A 13,782-nucleotide genomic window follows, 5' to 3' on the forward strand; every position below is an offset into this window, starting at 1 on the left:
AAATGAGGGAGAAAACCATTGTTTGGACTCACGGCAGAGCTCGGAAGGGAAGGAGCGTCATTTGGAAAGAGTGCAAAATTTCCTGGAACAATTGGCAAACGCCTTGTCACCTTTGGAGAGCGTCTGATGTGCCCATGTAAGGGGTATACAGGGACCATGTGATACTCTACTCCCTTCCTTCATGTATATGTTACCTTTATGCAAAACTGTGTGTGTGTGTATATATATATATATATATATATGTTTTGCTAATGCATAATGATGAGCATAGGGAAAGCGTAATACCCTGTTTGGCCCACTAGATGGGGCCCGTGACTCCGTATTATAATAAGTGGTGTAACTAGTTAACTGTAGGAGGGATTAGCTGGGGAATATTTCAGAAATAGTTCCCTAGCTAGAGCAGAGGGGCCAGGGTGCCCGTACAGCTCAGGTGGGCTTTGAGCCCAAGCCATCCAGCAGCCCCGTAATATTCAAGGGAAGGATCCAGCCATCCAGGCTCGGTGGACAGAAGTGCAGCTAAACCAGCACAGGGTACAGCAGTGGTGAAGCAGAGGTAGCAGCGGGCCCACAGCAGTACAGGGACACAGATCATTCAATATGTGGCAGGTCATCTCATGGGCTGACACCCTCAGATCCGGTTCAAAATGGACAAGGGAATCATCAAGCACAGAGAATCTGGACAGGGAGGATGCTGCGTTACCACAAGAGGCAGTACAACCTGGGCATGTACTGAAGGACCAAGGAAAGAGTGCAGGGAAAGTGGAAAGTGTGAGCTGTAAGGAACCCTATGCAAATGCTGTGTCTGTTAAGGATGTGATGTGCAAAGAAGAAAGTAAAGTTTTATGCTTCAAGTTGCAACTAGACTGTGTTTCTGTTTGTACACAAACAACCGGAGGGTACCTTAGGCAACAGAGAGAAGGCCCAGACGGTGCAAACAATAAAGAGGCAAGTACAATGAGCATAAGACATTATCTGCATATGATGGGAGACCAGGGCACGCAAGACCTGCTAATCTTAGCCATGACTAAGGTCCTGGAGTTCCCTCACACCTAAACAGTGAAAATTCCCCACAAGTTACACCATTTTGCAAACTAGATCCCTCAGGGAACTGATCTGGATGTGTGGTGAGCACATTGAACCCTCAGCTGCATCACAGAAATTTATAATGTTGAGCTGTAAAAATAAAAAAATCTAATTATCCTCACAGTTATGTTTTCAGCACAAAATATTGCTTTTTCATAAGGGTAACAGGAGAATTTGCACCATACAATTTGTTGTGTATTTTTTCCTGAGTACGCCGATACCTCATATAGGGAGAAAACCTCTGGGCGCACAGCAGAGCTCGAAATGGAAGCAGTGCCATTTGACTTTTTGAATGCAAAATTTGATGGGACAATTGATAGATGCCATGTCAAGTGTGGAGAGCCACTGATGTGCCTAAACAGGGAAATTCCCCACAAGTGACACCATTTTGGAAATTAGAACACTCAGGGAACTGATTTAGATGTGTGGTGAGCACATTGAACCCTCAACATAATAAAATCCCATTTTCCTCTCAAAAAGATTATTTTAGGTGCAATTGCAGCATACAATTTATTGTGTAATTTCTCGTGACTACACTGATACCCCATATGAGTAAGAAAAGTACTGTTTGGGTGCACGGCAGGGCTCAGAAGGGAAGGAGCGCTATTTGACTTTTTGAATGTAAAATTTCCTGGAATCAATAGCGGATATCATGTCCCATTTGCAGAGCCCCTGATGTATCTAAACAGTGGAAACTCCCAACAAGTGACCCCATTTTGGAAACTAGAACCCTCAAGGAATGTATTTAGATGCATGGTGAGTACCTTAAAACCCCAGGTGCTTAGCAAAAGTTTATAGCGTTGAGCCGTGAAAATAAATAAAATCACATTTTCAGCAAAAATGTTATTTTGGCCCCAAATTTAGCATTTTGATAAGGGTAACAGGAAAAATTACACCATACAATTTGTTGTTCAGTTTCTCCTGAGTACACAGAGAACCCATATGTGGGGGATACTACTTTTGAGGCAGTGCAAAGTTGAGAAGGGAAGACGCACCATATTGGAGATTTTTGCTGCAATGGTCTGAGGGTGCCATGTCACATTGGCAGAGCCCCTGAGGTGAAGGAACAACAGAAATCCCTATATGTGAACTCATTTTACAAACTACACTCCCCAGTGAATTCTTCTAGTGGTGCAGTGATCATATTGACACCACATGTGCCTCAGAATTTTATACCACCGAGCAGTGAAGAAAGAATAAATAACATTTTACCACTAAAATGTTGTTTTAGCCCCAAGTTTGTAATTTTTCTAGGGACTAATGGTAATTTTTTTTTTTTACAATAAACTGAGGTCCATTTTTTCTTGAGTGCGCCAATACCCTACATGTAATTGGGAAATAGTTTTCAGGCACAGTGCAAAGCTTAGAAGGCAAGGAGTGCCAGATTTTATTGTTATGGTTTGCAGGTGCCATGACCCACTGGGAGAGCCCATGAGGTGCCATTACAGCAGCATAATTGACCCCATTTTTCAAACTACACCTCTCAATGAATTCATCTAGGGGTGCAGTGATCATATTAGCACTACAGATGTGTAGCAGAATTTTATACCATTGGGCAGTGAAGAAAAAATAACTACATTTTTATCACGAAAATGTTGTTTTAGCCCCAGATTTTACATGTTCACACAAGAAGTGGGTAAAACTAGCACCAAAATTTGCCCCACAATTTCTACTGAATGGGGCAATACCCCATATGTGGCTGTACAGCACTAGTTAGCTATATGGAGAGACTCGGGAGGAACGGAGCGCTATTTGCCTCCTGCAGCGCAGATTCTCTTAGAACAGTTAATGGACTCGATATACAGAGCCCCTAATTACTAAAAGAACAGAATCCACCCTCAAGTTACCCCATTTTGGAAACTATACCACTTGGGGAATTTACCTACAGGTGTAGTGACGATTTTGACTGCATGGATGTCTTGCAGAAACAAACAGCAATGAATGTTGCTGAGTGAAAATTGCAAACTGCTGTTCTAGTGACCAGTACGCTGTAGTGACCAGTACGTTGCAGTGACCAGTACATTATGCCCAGCCCGTGCTTCTTGAGGCATGCACCCGTAAGATAGGTGGGCTCTTATCGCTTCAGAAATGCCAAAAATGGACACAATATGTGGTTTAGGTACACTGTGGGGCCCGGAAGGCTGGGGGCATTTGAATTTGAGAGCTGAGAATTTTCAAAATTTCTTTTGGCAGATGAGCAGCCATTTCGCTCTTCCAGAGCCTTTATGCTACTAGTAGCATGAAAGCCCCCTATATTTTCTTTAACAGATGACAGACCTGAGTGAGATCTTGCTCCATTTTGTGGCTTGAGTTGAAACTTTTATCGGGAACATTTAACATAACGTTTGGGATCACATTTATTCAGCGCTCTTTGCTGAGCACTTACTTTGGGGCATCCATCTAAATCTCTGAGTGACGTGATTCAGATGAAACCCCCAAGGGATCCATTCATTATAATGAGGCAGCAGGGTTACTCTGGACTGGCCTCTGTTCAGCATTGTCGTTTTCAGAAGTGCACAAAACTGTGGCTGACGGCACTTTTATGCAATCCTAAAAAGATGGACACTGCCGGATCACAGGTCAGACTGCGTCTATAGTGCCTCCATCTGCCTCATTATAAGGAATCTTCCGCGAGGAGGTCTGAATCACGTTTTTCAGAGATTTACACAGAGACCACGGTGCAAGTGCTCAGAGCTGTGCGCCAAGCCTTACTGCGATCTTTGGGAAGCAGAATGAAAAAAAAAAAAAACAACAGCAAGAGAAGAATTGGTTTTATTTATTTATTTTATTTTTATGCCATTCCTCATGCGGTATAAGTGATTAGGTGACTTTATTCGGTGTGATTACGGCGATACCAGATTTATGTTGGGTTTTTATGTTTGGCAGCTGTCACACACTAAAAGACACTTTTTATTGCAAAAAAATATCTTTCGTATCAATACATTTTGAGAGCTATAACTTTTCCATATTTTGGCCCAGAGTCATGTGAGGGCTTGTTTTTTTGCGGGACGAGTTGACATTTTTATTCGTACAATTTTCAGGCACATGATCGCTTTCTATTCTGATTTTTGTGAGACATAATGAACAAAGACCAGCGATACCACATTTATATTTTTTTAATGCTTTGGCGCTTTTACAAAATAAAAATTATTTTATAGAATAAAAATAATTATTTTTGTATTTATTTATTCTGAGAGCTATAAAATTTTTTTTTTTCCGCTGATGGTGCTGTATAGCTGGTTGTTTTTTGCGAGACAATATGAGGTTTTCAGCGGTACCATATTTATTTCTATCCATCTTTTTGATCGATTTTTATTCCACTTTTTGATCGGCAGTATGACGTTAAAGCATTGTTTTTTGCCTTGTTTTATATTTTTTTTTAATGGTGTTCACTAAAGGGGTTAACTAGTGGAACAGTGTTATAAGTCAAAAGTCCAGAATAAAGAGAAAAAAATGCAATCGCACAGCCGCTATACGCTAGACCCTTACTGCTCCAGGGGCAGAAAAATGCACTATTAAAGCCTTTTGTCAGAAAACAAACTAAACAAAAAAACCGCTAAAAAGATTATACCTTGGTGCTGCTTAAGAAAAACAGATCCAACATGATACATAAGAAGAGACTGAAAGCGCACTCACCGGTATATGAACAATCAAAGCGGTTTATTCACATGAGATCATGCGGTGCAAGGAGGGTATGTGAATACAAAAGAGGATTATCCTCTTTTGTATTCACATACCCTCCTTGCACCGCATGATCTCATGTGAATAAACCCCTTTGATTGTTCATATACCGGTGAGTGCGCTTTCAGTCTCTTCTTATGTATCAGTGTTATAAGTCAGGTCATTGCGGACGCAGGAATACCAAATGTGTGTATTTTTATTGTTTATATAATTTTTTTTCAAACGAATATTTATTTATAGATACAATATCTTTTCAATTTTTATTTTCATTTTTGATATTTAAATTTTTTTTTTTACAATTATTTAACTTTTAACTTATTTTAACTCTGCTGGTTCCCAGAATGCTTTTGATCGCAGCATTTAGGGGGCTAAGGTGCTGGGAGCATTGTGTGATGGCTCCTGGCACTTAGTGCTGGGTGTCAGCTGTCAGAATTGCCATGCAGTAATAATACGTCCTTGGTCAGATAGGCCCAGGGCATAGGGAAGTATTATTGCGACAAATGTCAGAAAGGGGTTAAAGTGACTATGATGGGCCTATGGCATGAATGGTGTGAAAAAAAAACTGTTTCAAAATTGCTGGTTTTGGTTCTGCCTGAGTCTAAGAAAAAAAAGCGATAGAAAAAAGTTGTATAGTTCAATATGGCACTAAATTAAACTAATCTCGCCAAAAATAAGCCCTCAGACAGCTCTTTCATTGGAAAATTAAAAAATTTATACCTCTCAGAATATGTTAGTGCAAAAATAAATACATTTTTGTAAAACTTTGTTTTTAGTCTACAAAAATATTGAGTCATAATTATATTAACCTTGGTGTCGCTGCAATCGTACTGACCCAAGTAATGACGTCATATCAGTTTTACCACATGGTGAACACATGGTGAACAACATAAAATGTCATGAGAAATAGTAAAGACAATTGCTGATTTGTAGCTGTTGTTCATTCTGTTTCTCAAAAATTTGGAATAAAAAAGAAAATAATAAATGCTATGCATCACCAAATGGAACTAATAAAAACTTTAACTAATCCCGCAAGAAACAAGATACAGGTGTATCTCACAAAGTTAGAATATCTTCAAAGAGTTAATTTATTTTAGTTGTTCAATACAAAAAGTGAAACTCATATTATATAGAATCATTAAACAGTGATTTACTTCAAGTGTTTATTTCTGTTAATGTTGATGATTATGGCTTACAGCCAATGAAAACCCAAAGTCATTATCTCAGTAAATTAGGATACTTTATAAACATCAGCTTGAAATTTTAAAATCTGAAATGTTGGCCTACTGAAATGTATGTTCAGTAAATGCACTCAATACTTGATCGGGGCTCCTTTTGCATTAACTACTACTACTATCAATGCGCGTGACATGGAGGCGATCAGCCTGTGGCACTGCTGAGGTGTTATGGAAGTCCAGGTTGCTTCCATAGCAGCCTTCAGCTCATCAGCGTTGTTGGGTCTAGTATCTCATCTTCCACTTGACAAAGCCCCATAGATTCTCTATTGGGTTAAGATCAGGCAAGTTTGCTGACCAATTAAACACAGTGATACTGTTGTTTTTAAACCAGGTATTGGTACTTTTGGCAGTGTGGATAGGTGCCAAGACGTGCTGGAGAATTAAATTTCCATCTCCAAAAAGCTTGTTGGCAGAGGGAAGCATTAAGTACTCTAAAATCTCCTGGTAGACGGCTGTGCTGACTTTGGTCTTGATAAAACGCAGTGGACCTACACAAGAACATGACATGGCTCCCCAAACCATCACTGGATGTGGAAACTTCACACTAGACCTCAAGCAGCTTGGATTGTGGCCTCTCTGCTCTTCCTCCTGACTCTGGGACCTTGATTTCTAAATAAAATTCCAAATTTAATTTAATCTGAAAAGAACACCTTAAACCATTGAGCACAGTCCAGTTCTTTTTCTCCTTGGCCCAGGTAAGACGCTTCTGTCGATGTCTATTGGTCATGAGTGGCTTGACACGAGGAATGCGACACTTGTAACCCATATCCTGGATACGTTTGTGTGTGGTGGCTCTGGAAGCAATGACTCCAGCTGCAGTCCACTCCTTGTGAATCTCCCCCAAATTTTTGAATGGCCTTTTCTTAATCCTTTCAAGGCTGCGGTTATCCCGGTTGCTTGTTCACCTTTTTCTACCACACTTTTTCCTTCCACTCAACTTTCCATTAATAAGCTTGGGTACAGCACTCTGAAGAGCCAGAAGTGTGTCAATGACGAGCCTTCTGGACATCTGTCAAGTCAGCAGTCTTCCCTATGATTGTGGAACCTACTGAAACAGACTAAGGGACCATTTTAAATGCTTAGGAAGCCTTTGCAGGTGTTTTTTGTTAATTATTCTAATTTACTTGAGATATTGACTTTTGGCTTTTCATTGGCTGTAAGCCATAATCATCAACAATAACAGAAATAAACACTTGAAATAGATCAGGCTGTTTGTAATGACGCTATATAATATATGAGTTTCACTTTTTGTATTGAAGAACTGAAATAAATTAACTTTTTGATGATATTTTAATTTTGTGAGAAGCACCTGTATATGACATTGCTGAGGAAGGAGAACCCACATATACGATTCCTCTGATTTTAATCATTGATGACCTCTACTCTGGATAGTTCATCAATATGAGATTGGTGGGAATTTGACAACACCCACTGATCAGCTGAAAACAGGTGGGACACAGGAGCACCATACACGATGAGTTGAAAACTGCCAGTCAACTGCCCATGCATTGCTTAGTGGCTAAAACGAGTACTGTGCTTTGTCTCCGGTCAATTGTCCTGCAGTACTCTGTGGCAGCCACCAAGCAATGTACAGGTCACCGCCTGGCAGGTTTCAGCTGATTATATGGTTGTTGGACCCCAAGCAATCTCATACTGAGATGAGTAATCAATTGTTAGGTCCCAGACAAACCACATAACAATTTTTGGGGTGCATGTTTCCAGAAGCATATCTTGGGCACTATGTATTGGGCACATAAATGGCATATTTGCAATTTTCACTGTGCAACATCCACTAATTGGGTCAAAAAAGTCACTAAACCCACAGCTAAACTAACTGAGTGGAATTTGCAAAATGTGGTTATTTTTTGGGGATTTCTGCTGTTCTGGCAACTAAAGGGCTATGCATCCAAGTATTACTCTAGGAAATTCTATGCCCCTAATAGCCAAGGTGCTCTCCTCTTTTTAGCCCTGCTGTGTGCTGGAAAATAAATGTATGACTACTTATAGGGTATTGGCATATTTGGGAGAAATAGTATAATACTGTAAGATATATTGTTTCATACTAGCCATGGTCAAGGTAACGTATTTTGATCTAAATGTACTAATTATTGTAGCAAATGGCATTTTTCATTTTCACACAGCCCAATGGTAAATAATTTGGTGAAACATTTATAAGATAAAAATGCTCATCACACCCCTGCATGAATTCTATGAGGTAAGTAGTTTCCAAAATGGGGTCATTCTGTTCTGGCAACTTGGGGGCTCTGTGATTGGCGCCCACATTGTCAAACTTGTGATCCAAAAACCCAATAACAATTCTTCTCATTGTAGTACTTCCCTATATACAAACAGAAGTTTCTAATCACTTTCTGGGTATTGTCGCATTTGCAAGAAATTGCTTTGTACATGTAGAGTCCATTTACTCACATTATTCCTTGTGGAAATGAAAACTATGGGACTAAAATAAATCTTTAGAGAAAAAAAATGTTTTTTTTCAATTCCACATTATACATTTCTGTGAAGCACCTTGTGGGATCAAAGTGCTCATTACACCCATAGATGAATTTCTTGAGAAGCATAGATTCTGAAATGGGGTCGCTTTGTTTTCTTGTTTTTTTTTTTTGCTGGTCTGGCACCTTTAGACCACGTGCAGTTGTTGAGCAGTTGAATAATTTTGTATCTCAGTATTTGTAAGCCAAAATCTGGAGTGGAACAGTCAGGGGAAAAATATAATAGAAACACTGGTTTTGGCTTACAAATAAAAACTCATCAAATACTCAACGTGTGCACATGGCCTTCCGGCTCTTTATGTGGTGGTCACCAACTATTCCAGACAAATCTGTTCTACAAAAGCAAAACAATTCTTCCCTTCTAAGTTGTGCTATTTGTCCAAACAGTGCCTTTTGTGGGGTCCATTTATTCCTATTCCCCCTTCTGAAAATGAAACAATGGAGACAAACATTATTTTAGTGGAAAATTTAATTTTTCATTTTTTTGCATTCCAATGTACATTTTTGAAAAGTCACTGCAAAATGGGGTCACTTGTAGGGGATTTCTACTGTTTTGACACCTTGGGAACTTTGCAAATACAACATGGCGTCCACAAGCTATTTCAGCAAAAATGCTTATCCAAAAAGTGAAATAGTGCTCCTTTACTTTGGCGTCTTGCAGTGTGCCCAAATAGCAGTTGCTAACCACAAAAAAAGGTATTGGCGTACTCAGGAGAAATTGCACTACAAATTGTGCTGTCCATTTTCTCAAGTAAAAAAGGTAAAAACTGGGACAAATTAATATTTTCAACCAAAAAAGGTAATGTTTCATTTTGACATTCCAATTTTCTATAAGTATAGAAGTACAAAAAGTGCAACAGAAAAATAAGTGTTCTAATACAGTTAGGATCTCCAATAAAAATAGTTCTTTTATATACAAAAACAAATAGTGACATAATATACTGTAAAACCAATTCAAAAGCAAAACTGGCTAAGCCGAACCACCGGGTGTGTCCATGTAAGAACCCCTCCACACATTTACATGGACGCCCCTCCGGGTATGTCCATGCAAATCACCCCTCCTTCAGTGTGCGCACCAGGAATTACAATAGAATAAGGCAAGTAGTCACAGTAAATAATTATGTCAATTAGACCACCTCTGTGGAAAGGAATGCAAAAAAAAGAATGCAAAAAAAGTTTGCTATTGTATAAAGCCAGTAAGTTAAATCCTGTATATATGGCTAATAAGTCCTATGCAAGGTCAAGTAATCTGTATCATCCAGCAAATAAGGTAATATTAGCAAACAAATGCAACTACAGAGACTAAAGGGGGACTCACACATAACGATATCGTTAACGATATCGTTGCAACGTCACGCTTTTGGTGACGTAGCAACGATCCCGCTAACGATCTCGTTATGTGTGACAGCGACCAACGATCAGGCCCCTGCTGGGAGATCGTTGGTCGTTGGGGAATGATCAGGACCATTTTTTGGTCGCTGATCACCCGCTGTCATCGCTGTATCGGCATGTGTGACGCCGATCCAGCGATGTGTTCACTTGTAACCAGGGTAAATATCGGGTTACTAAGCGCAGGGCCGCGCTTAGTAACCCAATATTTACCCTGGTTACCATTGTAAAAGATTAAAAAACCAGTACATACTCACATTCTGATGTCTGTCGTGTCCCCCGCCGGCCGTAAAGCAGAGCACAGCGGTGACGTCACCACTGTTACTGCTAGCGCTGACACAGTCAGTGCAGGGAAGCTCTCGGCAGCAGCGCGTGCATTAGCAGCGCTCTTGCCGAAAGCAGTTTTAACACTGTGGACGCCGGCGGGGGACGTGACAGACATCAGAATGTGAGTATGTAGTGTTTTTTTTTTTTAACTTCTACAATGGTAACCAGGGTAAATATCGGGTTACTAAGCGCGGCCCTGCACTTAGTAACCCAATGTTTACCCTGGTTACCCGGGTGCGGCAGGGGGACTTCGGCATCGTTGAAGACAGTTTCAATGATGCCGAAGTCGTTCCCCTGATCGTTGGTCGCTGGAGAGAGCTGTCTGTGTGACAGCTCCCCAGCGACCACAAAGCGACTTACCAACGATCACGGCCAGGTCGTATCGCTGGTCGTGATCGTTGGTAAGTCGTTTAGTGTGACTAAAGCTTAAGATATCTAACACATTACTCAAAAGACCTGTAAAATGGTAATAGAGGATGCAACACAATACCCAGAGTAAATAATAAACAAGACTGTGAATCAACAAGAACTATCAGTGGGACCTGAGAGTGTTGGAGTGATCTCTTAAGGAGAGATCTTTAGTGATTGCCTGTTCCTGACCTAATAAATATGAGCCAGGTGCATGCTTAGAAGAATTACATCAGAAACAGAAGTCAGATATACAGTACGTTCCTTTCCCAGCAAAATCTGGCACACAACTGAACTTTATTCTTAGCACAAAGAATCTTGTAACAGGCAGAAAGTTGCACAGCCAGTATGAGTCTATGATAGGTCCTTGCCAACTTCACTCCATATATGGTATTCAATCCAATATCCAGTATGTGCTTCACATTCCAAGAATTCCTTCCAGGGCATTGTTCCAGGACAAAATCACTATCTTGCCACATTACATCTGAGCTGGCTTATGTAAGGTTTAATAATTGATTTCATTAGCCATTCTCTCCTTCTCAAGAGCAGCAACAACAATTTTGTGAGGAGCAGCAACCCAACAATTTTACAACATTTTTGTACATTTTTCAGTATTTTCAGAAATAAATGCAAATTATATCAACATGAATTCACCACTAACAAAGTACAATGTGACACAAAAAACCCAACAGTCTCTGAATCACAGGGATTAGGGAAGAAGCATTCTAGAATTATTATAATGTAAATTGAAACATGACAGATATGAAAAATGTGGCTCTGTCAGAAAGGTGAAAATTGTATTTGGTGATAAGAGGTTTAGATTACTTTCTTTTTTTTACTTAAACTGAGAATCTCTCCCCAATTTCTTCTGCTCCAATGATTCTAGAACAGTTTGTCTTTTTCTTTTCTGCCTCTACTCCAAGCAATAGAGGTATAAATTTTCCTGTAAATGGGTATACCACAAATTTCTCCATGGGCATGGCCATGTTTTGTTTGGCCAGCTACAAAGAAAAATACAGTTGTGCTCAAAAGTTTACATAACCCGGCATAATTTTTGCTTTCTTGGCCTTTTTTCAGAGAATATGAATGACAACACTAAAACTTTTTCTCCACTCATGGTTAGTGGTTGGGTGAAGCCATTTATTGTCAAATGACTGTTTTCTCTTTTTAAATCATAATGACAACCCAAAACATCCAAATGACCCTGATCAAAAGTTTACATACCCTGGTGATTTTGGCCTGATAACATGCACAGAAGTTGACATAAATGGGTTTGACTGGCTACTAAAGGTCACAAAGAACAAAAAGACAGCGCCACAGTGGATGGTGAAAAAATAAGAGCTTACATTTATTCTGCCTCATGCAGCGACGTTTCGGTCAACAGACCTTTATCTGTTGACCGAAACGTCGCTACAGGAGGCAGAATAAATGTAAGCTCTTATTTTTTCACCATCCATTGTGGTGCTGTCTATTTATTCTTTGTGGTCTTGGTACTGTCCAGGATGGGCTCCCTGGTTTTAGATGTGCGCCCTTGTGTCCGCTGAGACCTTCAATCTATAAAGAAAAGGGTGTGGTTTTGACTTTCTTTTGTTTTGACTTTGATGGCTACTAAAGGTAACATCCTCACCTGTGACCTGTTTGCTTGTAATCAGTGTGTGCGCATAAAAGCTAAGTGAGTTTCTGGGATCCAGAGACACTCTTGTATCTTTTATCCAGCCACTGATGTTTTTGGATTTTGAGTCATGGGGAAAGCAAAATAATTGTCAATGGATCTACGGGAAAAGGTGTTTGAACTGTATAAAACAGGAAAGGGATACAAAAAGGTATCCAAGGAATTGAGAATGCCAGTCAGCAGCTCTATAAAACAAACCATGGTCAGGTAGACCAACAAAAATGTCGCCCACATCTGCCAGGAAAACTGTTCGGGATGCAAAGAAAAACCCACAAATAACATCAGCTGAAATACTGGACTCTCTGAAAACTAGCGGTGTGGCTGTTTCAAGACGAACAATAAGGACGTACTTGAAGAAAAAAAGACTGTATGGTCGAGTCGCCAGAAGAAAGCCATTACTGTGCAAATGCCACAAAGTATCTCGCCTACATTACACAAAACAGCACAGAAAGAAAAAAGCATGGAGGTGGATCACTGATGTTTTGGGGATGTGCGAGCTACAAAGGCACAGGAAACTTGGTCACAGTTGAAGGAAAGATGAATGCAGCACTTTATCAGCAAATACTGGAGTCAAATTTGCACTCATCAGCCCCAGGAGCAGTGCATGGGACATACTTAGATGTTTTAACATGACAACGGCCCAAAATACAAGGCCAAGTCGACCTGCCATTGTCTACAGCAGAACAAAGTGAAGGTTCTGGAGTGGCCATCTCAGTCTCCTGTCCTCAATATTATTGAGCCACTCTGAGGAGATCTCAAGCACGCAGTTCATGTTAGAAAGCCCAGGAATTTACAGGAACAGAAGGCTTTTTTCTAAGAAGAGTGGGCAGCTTTACCATCTGAGAAAATAAAGAACCTCATCCACAACTACCACAAAAGACTTCAAGCTGTCATTGAAGTTAGAGGGGGTAATACATAGTATTAACAAATGGGGTATGTTAACTTTTGATCAGGGTCATTTGGATGTATTGGGTTGTCATTATGATTTAAAAATAGAAAACAATAAATGGCTTCACCCAACCACTAACAATGAGTGGAGAAAAAGTTTTAGTGTTGTCATTCATATTCTCTGAAAAAATGCCAAGAAAGCAAAAATTCTGCTGGGTATGTAAACTTTTGAGCACAACTGTATATACAAATGCCCACAGAGATGTTCAGTAGTAATAATTTTGGAAAAGACAGGCACTGAAGAAAAGGAGCAACTGCCCCTAATCAGTAAAGTAGCGCACCAATTGGAGGAATTTTAATTAAAAAAAAAATCAGTGAAAGATCCTCTTTGTGCACATGATCTAATGTAATGTTAATTTTCAGCTATAATATAACAATTAGGACAATATATAAAACTTTTATCTTTTTATTTTGTACATTTCTTTCATAATTTATATTTTTGTTTTGCATGAGACATTTTTACACTTTTGATTGTTCAGAGTGGTGAGATGCGGGAGGGCACAGCCTGGTTTCTTCCTATGTCTACAGT

Source organism: Ranitomeya imitator, chromosome 1, assembly GCF_032444005.1.
Source record: "Ranitomeya imitator isolate aRanImi1 chromosome 1, aRanImi1.pri, whole genome shotgun sequence".
NCBI lineage: Eukaryota > Metazoa > Chordata > Amphibia > Anura > Dendrobatidae > Ranitomeya > Ranitomeya imitator.